This window comes from Pan troglodytes, chromosome 2 (assembly GCF_028858775.2).
Source record: "Pan troglodytes isolate AG18354 chromosome 2, NHGRI_mPanTro3-v2.0_pri, whole genome shotgun sequence".
Lineage (NCBI taxonomy): Eukaryota > Metazoa > Chordata > Mammalia > Primates > Hominidae > Pan > Pan troglodytes.
In genome coordinates this window covers 51,793,344-51,812,810 of record NC_086015.1, presented here as the reverse complement: position 1 = coordinate 51,812,810, position 19,467 = coordinate 51,793,344, and the positions used below count along the sequence as shown (strand labels likewise).

At 48.9% G+C, this 19,467-nt stretch overlaps 1 long non-coding RNA gene across 1 annotated transcript; it reads right to left on the bottom strand.

Annotated features, from left to right (window-relative positions):
* Positions 1-754: 754 nt before the first annotated feature.
* Positions 755-19,437, bottom strand: LOC107970633 (uncharacterized). Its single transcript, XR_001713317.4, has 3 exons — positions 19,318-19,437; positions 18,697-18,799; positions 755-823 (listed from the first exon to the last, which is right to left on the bottom strand). It is a non-coding gene; the product is annotated as an uncharacterized LOC107970633 (long non-coding RNA).
* Positions 19,438-19,467: the final 30 nt, after the last annotated feature.

Sequence of the window (19,467 nt, the reverse complement as noted above, 5' to 3'; positions counted from 1 at the left end):
TCACTTCTCAGACGGGGTGGTTGCCAGGCAGAGGGTCTCCTCACTTCTCAGACAGGGCGGCCGGGCAGAGACGCTCCTCACATCCCGGACGGGGCGGCAGGGCAGAGGTGCTCCCCACATCTCAGACGATGGGCGGCCGGGCAGAGACGCTCCTCACTTCCCAGATGTGATGGCGGCCGGGAAGAGGCGCTCCTCACTTCCTAGATGGGATGGTGGCCGGGCAGAGGCGCTCCTCACTTTCCAGACTGGGCAGCCAGGCAGAGGGGCTCCTCACATCCCAGACGATGGGTGGTCAGGCGGAGACGCTCCTCACTTCCCAGACGGGGTGGCTGCCAGGCAGAGGCTGCAATCTCGGCACTTAGGGAGGCCAAGGCAGGCGGCTGGGAGGTGGTTGTAGTGAGCCGAGATCACGCCACTGCACTCCAGCCTGGGCGCCATTGAGCACTGAGTTAACGAGACTCCGTCTGCAATCCCGGCACCTCGGGAGGCCGAGGCTGGCGGATCACTCGCGGTTAGGAGCTGGAGACCAGCCCAGCCGACACATCGAAACCCCGTCTCCAACAAAAAAATACGAAAACCAGTCAGGCGTGGCGGCGCGCGCCTGCAATCGCAGGCACTCGGCAGGCTGAGGCAGGAGAATCGGGCAGGGAGGTTGCAGTGAGCTGAGATGGCAGCAGTACCGTCCAGCTTCGGCTCGGCATCAGAGGGAGACCGTGGAAAGAGGGGAGAGGGGAGAGGGGAGAGGGGGGAGGGGGGAGGGGAGAGGGGAGAGGGGAGAGGGAGCTCTATCTACCACACAGTCTTGGGTGCCGAAACTGTTTTTCTAGAGTGGGAAAAAGAGAGAGATTTTTGGTTATATAATACATAAGAGATGGTTCCACTAAAGAATATACTTTGCAGCCAGGCTTGGTGGCTCATGCTTGTAATCCCAGCACTCTGGGAGGCCGAGGCAGGTGGATTGCCTGAGCTCAGTTCAAGCCCAGCCTGGCCAACATGGTGAAACCCCATCTCTACTAAAAATACAAAAAATTAGCCGGGCGTGGTGGTGGGCGCCTGTAGTCTCACCTACTCAGGAGGATGAGGCAGCAGAATGGCTTGACCCCAGGAGGTGGAGGTTGCAGTGAGCCAACATCGTGCCACTGCACTGCACTCCAGCCTGGGTGACACAGCGAGACTCCATCTCAAAAAAGAAAAAGAAAGAAAGAAAGAAAAAAGAATATACTTTGCGGGAAGAAAAATTAATGAAGTAGAAAGGAATAGGATATAATAAACAGCACCATTCACTGATATTAGTAAAATATATTGCAAAATTTCAATTTACTACTTACTATTCAAATAACTTTTTGTGCAAAAATAAAAGATGGAACTAAAATCTTAGGTAAAAATAAAAGAGAATATGTCTGTTGGAATGCTTTAGGCAACAAGGAACAGAAAACCTGACTCAAAACTGGCTTAATTGACTGGGTGCAGTGGCTCACACCTGTAATCCCAGCCCTTTGGGAGGCCGAGGCGGGTTGATCACCTGAGGTCAGGAGTTCATGGTGAAACCTCGTCTCTACTAAAAATACAAAAATTAGCCGGGCATGGTGGTACATGCCTGTAATCCCAGCTACTGAGGCTGAGGCAAGAGAATCGCTTGAACCCGGGAGGCAGAGATTGCAGTGTGCTGAGATCGTGCCATTGCACTACAGCCTGGGTGACAGAGCAGGACAAAATCTCACAAAACAAAAAACAAACAAAAAAACAAAGCAAAACAAACAAAAACAAAAAAACTGGCTTAAAGTACAAGGAAATGTATTATCTCATATAACAGGAAGCCCTTAGGTAGGTAGGACACAACTCGTGGTAGATTGATTCAATGGCTCACTGTGTCATTAACATGAACTGCTTTCCATCATTCGAGTAGGCCTTATCCTCGGGTTTCTTGCAAGAGGGCTTCAGCAGTTCTCATAAAATCTCTAGAGTCTCTTCATGCTTCACTGGCCACAACTGGATCCCATTTTGTAACTATATTTCTGGCAATGGAAATAGAATCAACCCTTAGGGCAATCATGCCTGCTTGTGATTCAGCAGGAAGAATCAGGTCTTATTTAGGAGGAAACTAAAGACACTCAATAATTCAGGATTTTGTTAGAGAAAATTGTATTAAAATTTTGTGTATAAAACAAATATCAGTGTAACTTTTTTTTTTTTTGAGATGGAGTCTGGCTCTGTTGCCCCGCTGGAGTGCAGTGGCGCGATTGTGGCTCACTGCAACCTCCGCTTCCAAGGTTGTAGTGATTCTCCTGCCTCAGCCCCCCGAGTAGCTGGGATTACAGGAGCCCGCCAGCACGTCTGGCTAATTTTTGTATTTTTTGCAGAGACGGGGCTTCACCATGTTGGCCAGGCAGGTCCTGAACGCCTGACCTCAAGTGATCCACACATCTCAGTCTCCCAAAGTGCTGGGATTACAGGCATGAGCCACCGCACCTGGCCCAGTGTAACTATTAAAAGAATAGGCTGGGCTGGGCACGGTGGCTCATGCCTGTAATCCCAGCACTGTGGGAGGCAGAAGCGGGCAGATCATGAGGTCAGGAGGTCGAGACCATCCTGGCTAACACAGTGAAACCCCGCCTCTGCTAAAAATACAAAAAATTAGCCGGGCGTGGTGGCGGGCGCCTGTAGTCCCAGCTACTCGGGAGGCTGAGGCAGGAGAATGGCGTGAACCCGGGAGGCGGAGCTTGCAGTGAGCCGAGATTGCGCCACTGCACTCCAGCCTGGGCGACACAGCGAGACTCCATCTCAAAAACAAACAAACAAACAAAAAGACCATCCTGGCTAACATGGTGAAACCCCGTCTCTACTAAAAACACAAAAAAATTAGCCGGGCGTGGTGACCGGCGCCTGTAGTCCCAGCTACTCGGGAGGCTGAGGCAAGAGAATGGCGTGAGCCCGGGAGGCGGAGCTTGCAGTGAGCCGCGATCGTGCCACTGCACTCCAGCCTGAGTGACAGAGCAAGACTCCGTCTCAAAAAAAAAAAAAAAAAAAAAAAAGGCTGGGCATGGTAGCTCACGCCTGTGATCCCAGCACTTTGGGAGGCTGAGGCGGGTGGATCACGAGGTCAGGAAATCGAGACCATCCTGGTTAACACAGTGAAACTCCGTCTCTACTAAAAATACAAAAAATTAGCCGGGCGTGGTGGCGGGCACCTGTAGTCCCAGCTACTTGGGAGGCTGAGGCAGGAGAATGGCGTGAACCCGGGAGGCGGAGCTTGCAGTGAGCCGAGATCGCGCCACTGCACTCCAGCCTGAGTAACAGAGCGAGACTCCGTCTCAAAAAAAAAAAAAAGAACAGGCTGGGCGTGGTAGCTCACGCCTATAATCCCAGCACTTTGGGAGGCCAAGGTGGGCGGATCACGAGGTCAGGAGATCGAGACCATCTTAGCTAACACGGTGAAACCCTGTCTCTACTAAAAATACAAAAAATTAGCCGGGCATGGTGGCGGGCGCCTGTAGTCCCAGCTACTCGGGAGGCTGAGGCAGGAGAATGGCGTGAACCTGGGAGGCGGAGCTTGCAGTGAACCGAGATTGTACCACTGCATTCCAGCCTGGGCAACAGAGCGAGACTCCGTCTCAAAAAAAAAGAAAAAGAAAAAGAATTGAGGTGCCCAGGCGCGGTGACTCATGCCTGTAATCCCAGCTTTGGGAGGACGAGGCGGGCGGATCATGAGATCAGGAGTTCCAGACCAGCCTGACCAACATGGTGAAACCCCGTGTCTACTAACAATACAAAAATTAGCCCAGCATGGTGGCACATGCCTGTAATCCCAGCTACTCTGGAGGCTGAGGCAGGAGAATCACTTGAAACCGGGAAGCAGAGGTTGCAGTGAGCCGAGATCGCACCACTGCACTCCGGCCTGGGTGACACAGCAAGACTCAAAAAAAAAAAAAAAAAAGAGTAGAGGCTGGACGTGGTGGCTCACGCCTATAATCCCAGCACTATGGGAGGCCGAGGTGGGTGGATCACTTGAGGTCAGGAGTTCCGGACAAGCCTGGCCAACATGGTGGAAAAAAAATAAAAAAGAAAAAGAAAAAGAAAAAACATGGTAAACAAAAAAAAAAGTTTATGACAGCAATGCATCAAAACATATCTATTATCATAATGGACAAACAAGGTTTAAACATGGGTGCTTATTCTGCTCACAACACATAAACCAGTGACAAGTAAGCCAGTCCCTTTCACATTGGATCTTTGAGTGGAAAATGTAATTTTTCTCTTGTTTTTTTTTGAGATGGAGTCTTGCTGTCGCCCAGCTTGAGTGCAGTGGAGAGATCTCGGCTCACTGCAAGCTCCGCCTACCGGGTTCACGCCATTCTCCTGCCTCAGCCTCCTGAGTAGCTGGGACTACAGGCGCCCGCCACCAGGCCCGGCTAATTTTTTTGTATTTTTAGTAGAGACGGGGTTTCACCGTGTTATCCAGGATGGTCTCAATCTCCTGACCTCGTGATCCGCCCGCCTCGGCCTCCCAAAGTGCTGGGACTACAGGCATAAGCCACCAGGCCCGGCCGGAAAATGTAATTTTTCTACTAGGCACTAGAGGTCAGCAGCGTATTAATTTCCCCACAGGGCTCCAGTACTTGTGTCATAATGTCAGCCAATCACCAACCTGTTTCTTTCTTTCTTTTTTTTTCTTTTTTGAGATGGAGTCTCCCTTTGTTGCCAGGCTGGAGTGCAGTGGCGTAATCCTGGCTCACTGCAACCTCCGCCTCCCGGGTTCAAGTGATTCTCCTGCCTCAGCCTCCTGAGTAGCTGAGATTACAGGCATGTGCCACCACGCCCGGCTAATTTTTGTATTTTTAGTAGAGGCTGGGTTTCACAATGTTGGCCACCACACCCGGCCGCTTTTTGGTTTTGTTTTTGTTTTTTTTTGAGACGGAGTCTCGCTCTGTCGCCCAGGCTGGAGTGCAGTGGCGCGATCTCGGCTCACTGCAAGCTCTGCCTCCGGGGTTCACTCCATTCTCCTGCCTCAGCCGCCTGAGTAGCTGGGACTACAGGAACCTGCCACCACTCCTGGCTAATTTTTTGTATTTTTTAGTAGAGATGGGGTTTCACCGTGTTAGCCAGGATGGTCGCCATGTCGTGACTTCCTGATCCGTCCGCCTAGGCCTCCCAAAGTGCTGGGATTACAGGCGTGGCGCCATCTTGACTCACTGCAACCTCCGCTTCCCGGGTTCAAGCGATTCTCTTGCCTCAGTCTCCCAAGTAGCTGGGATTATAGGCATGCGCCACCACGCCCGGGTAATTTTGTATTTATTTAGAGACGGAGTTTTGCTCTTGTTGCCCAGGCTGGAGTGCAATGGTGTGATCTCGGCTCACTGCAACCTTCACCTCCTGGGTTCAAGTGATTCTCCTGCCTCAGTCTCGCGAGTACCTGAGACTACAGGCATGCACCGCGACGCCCGGCTAATTTTGTATTTTTAGTAGAGATGGCGTTTCTCCATGTTGGTCAGGCTAGTCTCGAACTCCTGACCTCAGGTGATCTGCCTGCCTCAGCCTCCCAAAGTGCTGGGATTACAGGCGTGAGCCACAGCGCCTGGCATCGCTTTAGTTCTTTCCCACTCTTTTATTGTCCTTTATTTTTAACTCTACTACTCTGTCCCTCTTTTTAACTCTACTAATATGGCTCTACTCTTAGTGGTTCACCAAAATTAAACACGCATCATTAATTTGTCAAAGATTAATTAGTGTTCATCTTTTTTTTTTTTTTTTTCAGAAGGAGTCTCGCTCTGTAGCGCAGGGTAGAGTGCACTGGTGCGATCTCGGCTCACTGCAACCTCCACCTCCAGGGTTAAAGTGATTCTCCTGCCTCAGTCTCCTGAGCAGCTGAGATTACAGGCACACGCCACCACACCCGGCTAATTTTTTTGTATTTTTAGTAGAGACGGGGTTTCACCATGTTGGTCAGTCTGGTCTCGAACTCCTGACGTCGTGATCCACCTGCCTTAACCTCCCAGAGTGGTGGGATTACAGGCGTGAGCCACTGCGCCTGGCCTATATGTTTTTATTTTGCCATTATTATTATTATTATTATTATTATTATTATTATTTGAGATGGAGTCTCACTCTGTCACCCAGGCTGAAGTGTAGTGGTACGATCTTAGCTCACTGTAACCTTCCTCTCCCCGGTTCAAGTGATTCTCAATTCTTCAAGCCCACCACAATGCTCCACTAATTTTTCTTTTTTTTGAGACAGGCTGGTCTCGAACCCCATCTCTAGTAAAAGTACAAAAAGTAGCCAGTCATGGTGGTACACACTTGTGATCTTAGCTATGCGAAGGCTGTGTCACGAGAATTGCTTGATCCTAGGAAGTAGAGGTGGCAGTGAGGAATTTTTTGAGACAGATTCTCGCTCTATCACCTAGGCTGGAGTGCAGTGGTGTGATCTCGGCTCACTGCAACCTCCACCTCCTGGGTTCAAGCGATTCTCCCACCTCAGCCTCCCAGGTAGCTGGGACTACAGGTGCCCGCCACCACACCCAGCTAATTTTTTGTATTTTTAGTAGAGACGGGGTTTCACCATGTTAGCCAGGATGGTCTCGATCTCCTGACCTCGTGATGCGCCCGCCTCAGCCTCCCAAAGTGCTGGGATTACAGGAGTGAGCCACCGCGCCCGGCCATGCCTGGCTAATTCTTTTTATTTTTATTTTTTTATTTTGTTGTTGTTTTTGAGACGGAGTCTCGCTCTGTTGCACAGGCTAGAGTGCAATGGCACGATCTCGGCTCACTGCAACCTCCGCCTCCCGGGTTCAAGCTATTCTCATGTCTCAGCCTCCCGAGGAGCTGGGATTACAGGCGCCCACCACTGCGCCCGGCTAATTTTTGTATTTTTAGTAGAGACGGGGTTTCACCATGTAGGTCAAGTTGGTCTCGAACTCCCGACCTCAGGTGGTCCGCCCGCCTTGGCCTCCCAAAGTGCTGGGATTACAGGCATGAGCCACCACGCCCAGCTGGCTAATTCTTAAAAAATTATTTGTAGAGACAGGGTTTCACTATGGTGCCCAGGCTGGTCTCAAACTCATGGTCTCAAGTGATCCTCCTGCCTAAACCTCCGAGAGTGCTGGGATTATAGGGATGAGCCACCGTGCCCTTTTTGCCAACTCTTTTTGTAAATAAAGTTTTATTGGAACCCATCCATGTTCATTCATGTACATATCATCTGTGGCTGCTTTTGAACTTTCATGGCAGAGTTGAGTAGTTCCAACGGAGAGCATCGGGACCTTTGCAGAAAACGTTTGCTAAGCCTAGTCTTTGTTATGTTTTCCTTTTTTTTTTTTTTTTTTTTGAGATGGAGTCTTACTCTGTTGCCAGGCTGGAGTACAGTGGTGCGAACTTGGCTCACTGCAACCTCCGCCTCCCGGGTTCAAGCAATTCTCCTGCCCCAGCCTCCCAAGTAGCTGGGACTACAGGCGCGCGCCACCACACCCAGCTAATTTTTATATTTTTAGTAGAGACAGGGTTTCACCACATTGGCCTGGATAGTCTCGATCTCTTGACCTCATGATCCGCCCGTCTCGGCCTCCCAAAGTGCTGGGATTATAGGTATGAGCCACTGCGCCCAGCCTTTTTTTTTTTTCTTCCCCTCTTTTTTTGAGATGAAGTTTCGCTTTTGTTTCCCAGGCTGGAATGCAATGGCACGATCTCAGCTCACTACAACCTCCGCCTCGCAGGTTCAAGCAATTCTCCTGCCACAGCCTCCCAAGTAGCTGGGGATTACAGGCATGTGCCACCAGGCCCAGCTAATTTTGTACTTTTAGTAGAGGTGGGGTTTCACCATGTTGGCCAGGCTGGTCTCGAACTCCTGACCTAAGATGATCCACCCACCTAAGCCTCCCAAAGTACTGGGATTACAGGCATGGGCCACCGCACCTGGCCTTTCCTATGTTTTTGAGAAACCTTTTTGGTAAACTTACCATAAACTGAGAAAGCTAATGTCTGTAATGGCTGGTAAATGGTCATGCAGTTTCTGGTTTTTTTTTTTTTTTTTCCTGAGACAGAGTCTCCTTCTGTCCCCAGGATGGAGTGCAGTGGTATGATCTCAGCTCACTATAACCTCTGCCTCCTGGGTTCAAGCAATTCTCCTGCCTCAGCCTCCTAAGGAGCTGGGACTACAGGCATGTGCCACCACATGCAGGTAACCTTTTTTGTAGAGATGGGGTTTTTCCATGTTGTCTAGGCTGGTCTCCACCTCCTGACCTCAACTGATACACCCTCCTTGGCCTCCCAAAGTGCTGGGATTACAGGCATGAGCCATTGCACTGGCCTGATGCTTTAATTTTAGACAGGGATCTTGCCACACTGGCCAAGCTGGACTTGAAATCCTGGGCTCAAGCAATCCTCCTGACTCAGCCACCATGGCCAGCTCCTAGAGTTCTTTTCTTTTGAGGTAAAATTTACATGCAGTAAAATCCACAACTCTTGCATATCATTCCATAAGTTGGTATGGAGACACCTGTGTAATACAAATCTGTATCAAACTGCAGCTTATTATCATCACCCCAGAAAGTTCTCTCATGCCCCTTCACTTCCCCAGAGGCAACCACACTTCAGTTTAACCTATTCTGTAACTCCATGTATATTGAATCATACACTATACATTGGGTATATATATATAGTTACCCATATAACTTGGGTAAGACTCCCCAGTGTTGCATGTATCAAGTTTATTCCATTGGGTTATTGATTAATTGGTCAGCTGAGTTACTGGTCTTTTCATTACTGAGTTGTAAGAGCTCTTTCTATACTCTAGAAACAAGTTTCTTTTTTTTTTGAGATGGAGTTTTGTTCGTCCACCCAGGCTGGCGTGCAGTGGCGAGATCTTGGCTTACTGCAACATCCACCTTCCGGTTTCAAGCCATTCTCTTGCCTTAGCCTCCCAAGTAGCTGGGATTACAGATGCCTGCCACCACACCCGGCTAATTTTTGTATTTTTAGTAGAGATGGAGTTTCACCAGGTTGGCCAGGCTGGTCTCGAACTCCTGACCTCATGATCTGCCTGTCTCAGCCTCCCAAAGTGCTGGGATTACAGGCGTGAGCCACTACACCCGGCCACAAGTTTCTTATAAAATTTATGACTTACCCTAGCTGGGCACGGTGGTTCGCACCTGTAATTCCAGCAATTTGGGAGGCTGAGGCAGGCAGATCACTTGAGGCCAGGAGTTTTTGATCAGCCTGGCCAACACAGCGAAACCCCATCTCTATTGAAAATACAAAAATAAACTGGGCGTAGTTGGCACATGCCTCTAATCCCAGCTATTCAGGAGGTTGAGTCATGAGAATTGCTTGAACCTAGGAAGTGGAGGTTGTGGAGGTTGCAGTGAGCTGGGATTGTCCCACTGCACTCCAGCCTGGGTGACAGAGCAAGACTGTGTCTAAAAAAAAAAAAAAAAAGAAAGTAAAAGCTGGGCACAGTGGTTTATGCCTGTAATTGCAGCACATTGGGAGGTTGAGGCAGGTGGGTCACCTGAGGTCAGGAGTTTGAGAACAGCCTGACCAACATGGTGAAACCCTGTCTTTACTAAATACAAAACATTAGCTGGGAGTGGTGATGGGCATCTGTAATCCCAGCGACTTTGGAGGCTGAGGCAGGAGAATTGCTTGAACTTAGGAGACAGAGGTTGCAGTGAGCTGAGATTGTGCCACTGCACTCCAGCCTGAGCAACAAGAGTGAAACTCTGTCTCAAAAAAAAAAAAAAAAAAGCTAAAGCCAGGCGCGGTGGCTAAAGCCTGTAATCCCAGCACTTTGGGAGGCCAAGGCGGGCGGATCATGAGGTCAGGAGTTCGAGACCAGCCTGACCAAAATGGTGAAACCCCGTCTCTGCTAAAAATACAAAAATTAGCCGGGCATGGTGGCAGGTGCCTGTAATCCCAGCTTCTCGGGAGACTGAGGAAGAAGAATTGCTTGAACCTGGGAGGCAGAGGTTGTAGTGAGCTGAGATCACATCACTGTACCTGTGCAACAGAGCGAGATTCTGTCTCAAAATAAATAAATAAATAAATAAATAAATAAATAAGCCGAAAAGAAAAAGAGGCTGGACACGGTAGCTCATGCCTGTAATCCCAGCACTTTGGGAGGCCGAGGTGAATGGATCACCTGAGGTCAGGAGTTTGAGACCTGCCTGGCCAACATGGTGAAACCCTATGTCTACTAAAAATACAAAAATTAGCCGGGTGTGGTGGTGGGCACCTGTAATCCCAGCTACTTGGGAGGCTGAGGCAGGAGAATCGTTTGAACCTGGGAGGCGGAGGTTGCAGTGAGTGGAGATCCTGCCACTGCACTCCAGCCTTGGCAACAAGAGCAAAACTCCATCTCAAAAAAAAAAAAAAAAAAAAAAGAAAGAAAAGAAAAAGAAAAGATTTATAACTTACAATTATTTTCTCTTTTTTTTTTTTCCCTTGAGACAGGGTCTCACTCTGCCACTCATCACTCATGCTGGAGTGCAGAGGCACAATCATGGCCCACTGCATTCTGAACCGTACAAATATTTTCTGTTATCCTATGAGTTGTCCTTTTATTTTCTTGTGGGTGCCCTGTGAAGCACAACATTTTACGTTTTGATAAAGTAGAATTTCTCTATTTTTCTGTTGTTTACATTTTTTTTTTCTTTTTGAGACTGACATGCACCACCACATCTGGCCAATTTTTGTATTTTTAGTAGAGATGGGGTTTCACCATGTTGACCAGGCTGGTCTCAAACTCTGGACCTCAGGTGATCCACCTGCCTTGGCCTCCCAAAATGCTGGAATTACAGGCATGAGTCACCACATCTATTTTCTTTAGTTTGATGCTTTGACATCTTGGGACCTTGCTGATTCTGGAGGGACTGCCCCCACCCGGGTTAGTCAACTCCTAGAAATAGTAAAAGACTTGCCAGTAAAAGCCAGGCGTGGTGGCTCATGCCTGTAATCCCAGCACTTTGGGAGGCCGAGGCGGGCAGATCACGAGGTCAGGAGATGGAGACCATCCTGGCTAACACGGTGAAACCCCGTCTCTAGTAAAAAATAAAAAATAATTAGCCAGGCGCGGTGGCAGGCGCCTGTAGTCCCAGCTACTCGGAAGGCTGAGGCGGGAGAATGGCATGAACCCAGGAGGCAGAGCTTGCAGTGAGCCGAGATTGCGCCACTGCACTCCAGTCTGGGCAACAGAGCGAGACTCTGTCTCAAAAAAAAAAAAAAAAGACTTGCCAGTAAGTATGCCTTTTATATGTAAACCAACCAATCCAGAGCCCAAACCCCCAACCACTATCCTCCTGCCCTAACTACCCTGGGGACAGGTAGGAGATGACTAGGGAAAGCCCCTATGCCCCAGGGCATGCTGAAATTATTCTAACTTGCCTATCTAGGACCCTGGAGGCGACTCATGCCTGTAATCTCAGGAATTTGAGAGGCCAAGGCATGCAAATTGTTTTAGCCCAGAAGTTGGAAACCATTCTGGGCAATACGGCAAAACCCCATCTGCCTCTACTAAAAATACAAAAATTAGCAGGGTGTGGTGGCACAAGCCTGTAGTCCCAGCTACTCTGGAGGCTGAGGTGGGAGGACTGCTTGAGTCCAGGAGGTTGAAGCTGCAGTGAGATGTGATAGAGCCACATACTCCAGCCTGGGTGACAGACGGAGACCCTGCCTAAAAAAACAAAACAAAAACTAGGACATCCTGGCCGGGCACAGTGGCTCATGCCTGTAATCCCAGCAGTTTGGGAGGCTGAGGCGGGTGGATCATCTGAGGTCAGGAGTTCCAGACCAGCCTGACCAACATGGGGAAACCCCGTCTCTACTAAAAAAAAAAAAAAAAAAAAAAAAATTAGCCGGGTGTGGTGGCACATGCCTGTGATCCCAGCTACTGGGGAGGCTGAGACAGGAGAATCACTTGAACCCGGGAGGCGGAGGTTGCGGTGAGCCCAGATCGCACCATTGCACTCCAGCCTGGGCAACAAGAGTGAAACTCTGTCTCAAAAAAAGAAAAAAAAATTAGCCAGGCATGGTGGTGTGCACCTGTAATCCCAGCTATCCTGGAGGCTGAGGCAGGAGAATCACTTGAACCCGGGAGGTGGAGGCTGCAGTAAGCCGAGATAGCACCTTTGCACTCCAGCCTGGCAACAGATGGAGACTCCATGTCAAAAAGAACAACAACAAAAAAACCCAGATAATATGAATAGATCTATAACAAGAGATTGAATTAATAGGCCAGGTGTGGTGGTTCACGCCTGTAATCCCCACACTTTGGGAGGCTGAGGTGGGCAGATCACCTGAGGTAGGATTTCGAGACCAGCCTGGCCAACATGGCGAAACCCTGTCTCTTCTAAAAATACAAAAATTAGCCAGGCATGGTGGTGTGTGCCTGCCGTCCTAGCTACTTGGGAGGCTGAGGGAGGAGGGCTGCTTGAATCCAGGAGGTGGAGGTTGCAGTGAACCGAGATTGCACCAGTGCACTCCAGCCTGGGCGACAGAGTGAGACTCTGTCTCAAAAAAAAAAAAAAAAAAAAAGATTAAATTAATAATAAAAAACCTACCCACAAGGAAAAGCCTAGTCTAGCTGGCTTTACCACTTAATTCTACCAAATGTTTGCAAAATTAATACCAATTATTCACAAACTCTTCAAAAACAGGAACGAATTCATTTATGAGCCAGTATCACCCTAATACCAAAAAACAGAAAAATAAATTCCAACAGAAATACAGGTTGGGTGCCTTGGCTCAAGACTGTAATCCCAGCACTTTGGGAGGCTGAGGTGGGAAGATCACTTGAGCCCAGGAGTTTGAGACTAGCCTGGGCAACATAGTGACACCTTGTCTCTACAAATAATTTAAAAATTAGCCAGGTGTGGCCGGGTGCACGTGGCTCACGCCTGTAATCCCAGCACTTTGGGAGGCTGAGGTGGGCAGATCACAAGGTCAGGAATCGAGACCATCCTGGTTAACATGGTGAAACCCATCTCTACTAAAAATACAAAAAGTTAGCTGGGCATGGTGGCAGGCGCCTGCAGTACCAGCTACTGGGGAGGCTGAGGCAAGAGAATGGCATGAACCCAGGAGGCGGAGCTTGCAGTGAGCCGAGACCGCGCCACTGCATTCCAGCCTGGGAGACAGAGCGAGACTCTGTCTCAAAAAAAAAAAAAAATTGCTGAGCGTGGTAGTGCATACCTCTGGTCCTAGCCACGTGGGAGGCTGAGGACTCACCCCGCCAGATTGTCTGTTTCTACTTGAGTAACTTTTTTTTTTTTGAAACAGTTTCGCTTTGGTTGCCCAGGTTGGATTGCAATGGTGCGATCTGGGCTCCCTGCAACCTCTGCCTCCCAGGTTCAAGTGATTCTCCCGTTTCACACTCCCAAGTAGGTAGGATTATAGGCATGTGCCATCACGCCCGGCTAATTTTGTATTTTTAGTACAGACGGGGTTTCACTATGTTGGTCAGACTGGTCTCGAACGCCTAACCTGAGTTGATGCACCCACCTTGCCTCCCAAAGTGGCATGAGTCACTGTGCCTGGCCACGTGTGTGTGTGTGTGTGTGTGTGTGTGTGTGTGTGTGTGTGTCAGAGTCTTGCTTTGTTTGTTGCCCAGGCTGGAGTGCAGTGGCACCATCTCTGCTCACTGCAACCTCCATCTCCTGGGTTCAACTGATTCTCCTTCCTCAGGCTCCTGAGTAGCTGGGATTACAGGCGCCTGCTACCATGCCCAGCTAATTTTTGTATTTTTAGTAGAGATGGGGATTCACCATGTTGGCCATGCTGGTCTCAAATTCCTGACCTCAGGAGGCTGAGGCAGGTCAATCACCTGAGGTTAGGAGTTCAAGACCAGCCTGGCCAACATGGTTAAAACCCATCTCTACTAAAAATACAAAAATTAGCTGGGCATGGTGGCAGGTGCCTGTAATCTCAGCTACCCAGGAGGCTAAGGCATGAGAATCGCTTGAACCTGGGAGGCAGAGGTTGCAGTGAGCTGGGATCGCGCCACTCCACTCCAGTCTGGGTGACAAGAGTGAAACTCCACCTCAAAAAAAAAAAAAAAAAAGCTGGACATGATGGCTCAAGCCTCTAATCCTAGCACCTTGGGATGCCAAGGCGGGTGGATCACAAGGTCAGGAGTTCGAGACCAGCCTGGCCAACATGGTGAAACCCTGTCTCTACTAAAAATACAAAAGTGGGCCAGGAGCGGTGGCTCATGCTTGTAATCCCAGCACTTTGGGAGGCAGAGGCAGGCGGATCATGAGGTCAAAAGATCAAGACCATCCTGGCTAACATGGTGAAACCCTGTCTCTACTAAAAATACAAAAACAAAATTAGCTGGGCGCAGTGGCAGGCGCCTGTGGTCCCAGCTACTTGGGAGGGTGAGGCGGGAGAATGGCATGAACCTGGGAGGCAGAGCTTGCAGCGAGCCGAGATTGCGCCACTGCACTCCAGCCTGGGCGACAGAGCGAGACTCCGTCTAAAAAAAAATAATAATAAATAAATAAAAATACAAATACAAAAGGTAGCTGGGCATGGTGGTGGGCACCTGTAGTCTAAACTACTTGGGAGGCTGAGGCACGATAATTGCTTAAACGTGGGATGTGAAGGCTGCAGTGAGCCGAGATGGTGCCACTGCATTCCAGCCTGGGCGACATAAGCAGACTCCGTTTCAAAAAAGAAAAAGAAAAAGAAAATAAAAGGACTACCTGCAGCTGATTGTGGCCACCATATTATGTATTTAGACTTCAACAGATTTATTTTTTGGATATGTCTCCCTTTGTTACCCAAGCTGGAGTGCAGTGGCGCTATCATGGCTCACTGCAGGCTGGAGCTCCCAGGCTCAAGCAGTCTTCCCAAGTATCTGGGACCACAGGCATGTGCCACCACACCTGGTGGCTAATTTTTGTATTTTTTGTAGAGATGGGTTTTCAGTATGATGCCCATGTTGGTCTGGAGCTGCTGGGCTCAAAGGATCCACCCATCTCAACCTCCATAAATGCTGGGATTACAGACATAAGCCACAGCGCATGGCCAAGAGTGACTTTTTTTGTTTTTTGATGTGAAGTCTTGCTCTGTCACCCAGGCTGGAGTGCAATGGCACGATCTTGGCTCACTGCAACCTTTGCCTCCCGGGTTCAAGCAATTCTCCGGCCTCAGCTTCCCGAGTAGCTGGAATTATAGGCGCCCACCACCATGCCCGGCTAATTTTTTTTTTTTTTTTTGAGACGGAGTCTCGCTCTGTCGCCCAGGCTGGAGTGCAGTGGCATGATGGCGGTTCACTGCAACCTCCGTCTCCTGGGTTCAAGTGATTCTCCTGCCTCAGCCTCCCAAGTAGCTGGGATTATAGACACGTACCACTATGCCTGGCTAATTTTTGTATTTTTAGTTGAGATGGGTTTTCACCATTTTGGCCATGCTGGTCTCAAACTCCTGACCTCGTGATCTGCCCACCTCTGCTTCCCAAAGTGTTGGGATTACAGGTGTGAGCCACCATGCCCGGCCAATTTTTGTATTTTTAGAGATGGGGTTTCACCATGTGGGCCAGGCTGGTCTTGAACTCCTGACCTCAAGGGAACCACCTGCCTCGGCCTCCCAAAGTGCTGGGATTACAGGAGTGAGCCACTGCACCCAGCCAACAGTGACATTTTTATCTTTCCTAATCCCCTATCATCCCTTCTCAATTCAGTCCTAAAGTCATTAGATTGCAGAGAGCAAGGCATGTTTAAGCATATTAAGGGTGGCCTAGCATGGGATGTTGGGAAGGTTGGTTGGAGAGTGCCTACGTAGGAGGGTAACTCAGCATGGAGACTGGGTATCTTTGGAGAACTAAGAAAACAAATAAACATATTGAGAATAATGGCAGCCAAATCTCTCACTGTGAGAGAAAAATTTACAAATATGTATTTAGCCAAGTTTGGAATGGTCTGAGTTTGTGTGACAAAAATAAGTGGAAAGTTTGATGAGGAAATGAATTATTTATATACTTTTTTTTTTGAGTGGGAGTCTCGCTCTGTTGCCCAGGCTAGAGTGCAGTGGCCTGATCTCGGCTTACTGCAGCCTTTGCCTCCGGGGTTCAAGCGATTCTTCGATTCTCCTGTCTCAGTCTCCCAAGTAGCTGGGATTACAGGTGCATGCCACCATGCCTGGGTAATTTTTATATATTTTTTGAGACGGAGTCTTGCTGTGTTGCCCAGGCTGGAGTGCAGTGGCGCAATCTCAGCTCACTGCAACCTCCACCTCCCAGATTCAAGCAACTCTTCCTGCCTCACCCTACCAAGTAGCTGGGATTACAGGTGCCTGTCACCATGCCTGGCTAATTTTTTTGTATTTTTTAGTAGAGATGGGGTTTCGCCATGTTGGCCAGGATGGTCTTGAACTCCTGACCTTGGGTGATCAGCCCGCCTCGGCCTCCCAAAATGCTGGGATTACAGGCCTGAGCCACTGCGCTTGGCCTAATTTTTGTATTTTTGTAGAGAGAGGGTTTCACCATGTTGGTCAGGCTGGTCTTGAACTCCTGACCTCAGGTGATCAACCTGCCTCAGTGTCTCAAAGTGCTGGGATTACAGGCGTGAGCCACAGTGCCTGGCCACTTTTTAAAAAAAATATACTTTCTTTCTTTTGAGATGGAGTTTTTGCTCTTTGTTGGCCAGGCTGGAGTGCAATGGCGTGATCTTGGCTCACTGCAACCTCCACCTTCCGGGTTCCAGCCATTCTCCTGCCTCAGCCTCCGAGTAGCTAGGATTATAGGGATGCACCACCACACCTGGTTAATTTTGTATTTTTAGTAGAGATGGGGTTTCTCCATGTTGGTCAGGCTGGTCTTTAACTCCTGACCTCAGGTAATCCGCCTGCCTCAGCCTCCCAAAGTGCTGGGATTACAGGCATGGGCCACCACACCAGGCCTTAATATACTTTCTTTTTTTTTTTTTTTTTTGAGACAGAGTCTCGCTCTGTCACCCAGGCTACAGTGCGGTGGTGTGAGCTCAGCTCATTGCAAGCTCCGCCTCCCAGGTTCATGCCATTCTCCTGCCTCAGACTCCCGAGTAGCTGGGACTACAGGTGCCCGCCACCACGCCCGGCTAATTTTTTGTATTTTTAGTAGAGACAGGGTTTCACCGTGTTAGCCAGGATGGTCTCGATCTCCTGACCTCATGATCTGCCTGCCTTGGCCTCCCAAAGTGTTGGGATTACGGGTGTGAGCCACTGCGCCCAGCCAATATACTTTCAAAATACCTCCACAAAGGGATCAATTGAGCCTAGAAGTGGAGGTTGCAGTGAACCATGATCACACCACTGCACTCCAGCTTGGGTGACAAAGCAAGACTTTATCTCAAAAAACCCCCAAAAAGCAAAAAAACAAAATACCTCCATAGAAAATAGTGATTAATTACACAGGCAAAAAGAATAACTTCGCAGTAGAGAAACCTGGATGATACTCTGTCATCAATGTAACAGGAGAAATGAAATTATGCATCACCTGATAGAATGCAATGCAAAGAACACAAAGAAAAAACATCAGACCAACTTAAATTGAGGGTCATTCTACAAAATAAATGCCTTGTAATCTTCATAGGTATCAATGTTGTTAAGGTTTAAGGACTAAGGAACTGTTCCATATTGAAGGAGATGAAACTTTATTAAATGCAAAGTGTGATTTTGAACTGGAAACTTTTGCTATAAAGGACTTCATGGTGCAATAGGAAAAACCTGAACGGGGTCTGGGGATGGCATCAGTGTTAATTTCCTGGTATAAATGATTGTATTGTGATTATGTAAGAGAATATATAGACTATACTTGTTTGTAGAAAATACACATTAAACTTTTTGATAGTGATGGGTATTATGTCAGCAACTTACTCTTAGATGATTCAGGAAAAGTTCTTTGTATTATATTTGCAACTTTTCTGTTAAATCTGAGAAAGTTTCAAATTAAAAACTTTTTTTTTCAGACGAGTTTGGCTCTGTCGCCTAGGCTGGAGTGCAGTGGCGTGATCTCAGCTCACTGCAATCTCCACCTCCTCCTGGGTTCAAGCAATTCTCCTGCCTCAGCCTCCCGAGTAGCTGGGATTACAGGCATGCACCACCACACCTGGCCAATTTTTGTAGTTTTAGTAGAGACGGGGTTTCACCATGTTGGCCAGGGTGGTCTGGAACTCCTGACCTCGTGATCAGTCTGCCTTGGCCTCCCAAAGTGTTGGGATTACAGGCGTGAGCTATCTCACCTGGCCCTCCTGATCACATTCTATTAACTTTTTTTAAAATATATTTTACTGTCCGTGACACAGCCCTCAGGAGATCCTGAAAACATGTACACACCCTCATTTTTAAAAGATCTCAGAAACTTACCAGCAGTTAGTCACGTTCTCACAAGCAATTAGTTACTTGCTTCTCTGCGATCATATTGTATTATGTTCACAACTCCATTATGGCCAGTCATACTTTTTATGTTTCTGAAACAGGGTTTCGCTCTGTCGCCCAGGCTGAAGTGTAGTGAGTGGCGCGATTATAGCTCACTGCAGCCTCCATCTCCCCAGCTCAAGGGATCCTCCCACCTCAGCCCTCCAAGAGGCTAGGACCACAGGCTTGCAACACAACGCTGGCTGATTTTTGTATTTTTTGTAGAGACGGGGACGGGTGTGGTGGTCTAGAGCTCCTGGGCTCAATTGATCCTCCCGCCTCAGCCTCCCAAAGTGCTCCGCGCCCGGCCAATCATACCTTGTTAATAATTTAAAAATTTTCGGCTTCTATGTGGGCCATTCATTAACTCATCAAGTATTTACTGTACATCTGTTCCTTGTCTCAGGTGTTCAGGATACACCTGTGAACAAGTTAAGATTAGGTTCTCATGTAATTTATGTGGAAGGTAAATGAGAAACTAGAAACGCCGGGTCGTGGTGAGCGCTATGCAGAAAGCGTATGGGTGTGAACAGTTGTTCAAGATTGTTAAGATCTGACAACTACTTTCTGAAGTCCTTTGAAGCAGTGAATCTGAATGCGTCTCGTAAGTGCAAATCAGAAGGGAAGACCTGCTGAGGTCTCGGAAGAGCCAGTGCAAGGGCCCCTGGGGCAGGAATGAGCCGCTGTGGCTGGACCCCTGAGGGAGTGGAAGGTCTGTGAAGCCGAAAAGCCTAGGCGTGGGAGTCCCAGATGGCTGTTCACAAATGCCGCCGGGCCGCTGGGGGTGGAGGGTCTGAGGGAAAGCGGGGCCCGGCGCAGTCCCAGTCCGGGTGCAGGGCCCTCGGCCAGCACTCGATACCCTAGACAGGCTTTCCCTTCGGCACTTCTCGCACCAGGCCTTTTCCCTCCAGCGGAGGCAGGCTATGACACATAACCCACCTGCGGTTGTTGACCGCATAATGATTCGACGTCGGTAGCAAGGGAAGAGCAAGGCTCAAAAACCGGCGCTCATTAGGGCAGAATGCAGCCTACGGAGGATGGCGGAAGAGGCTGCTGAGGCCGCAGGACGTGCTATTCCAAGGCACGCCC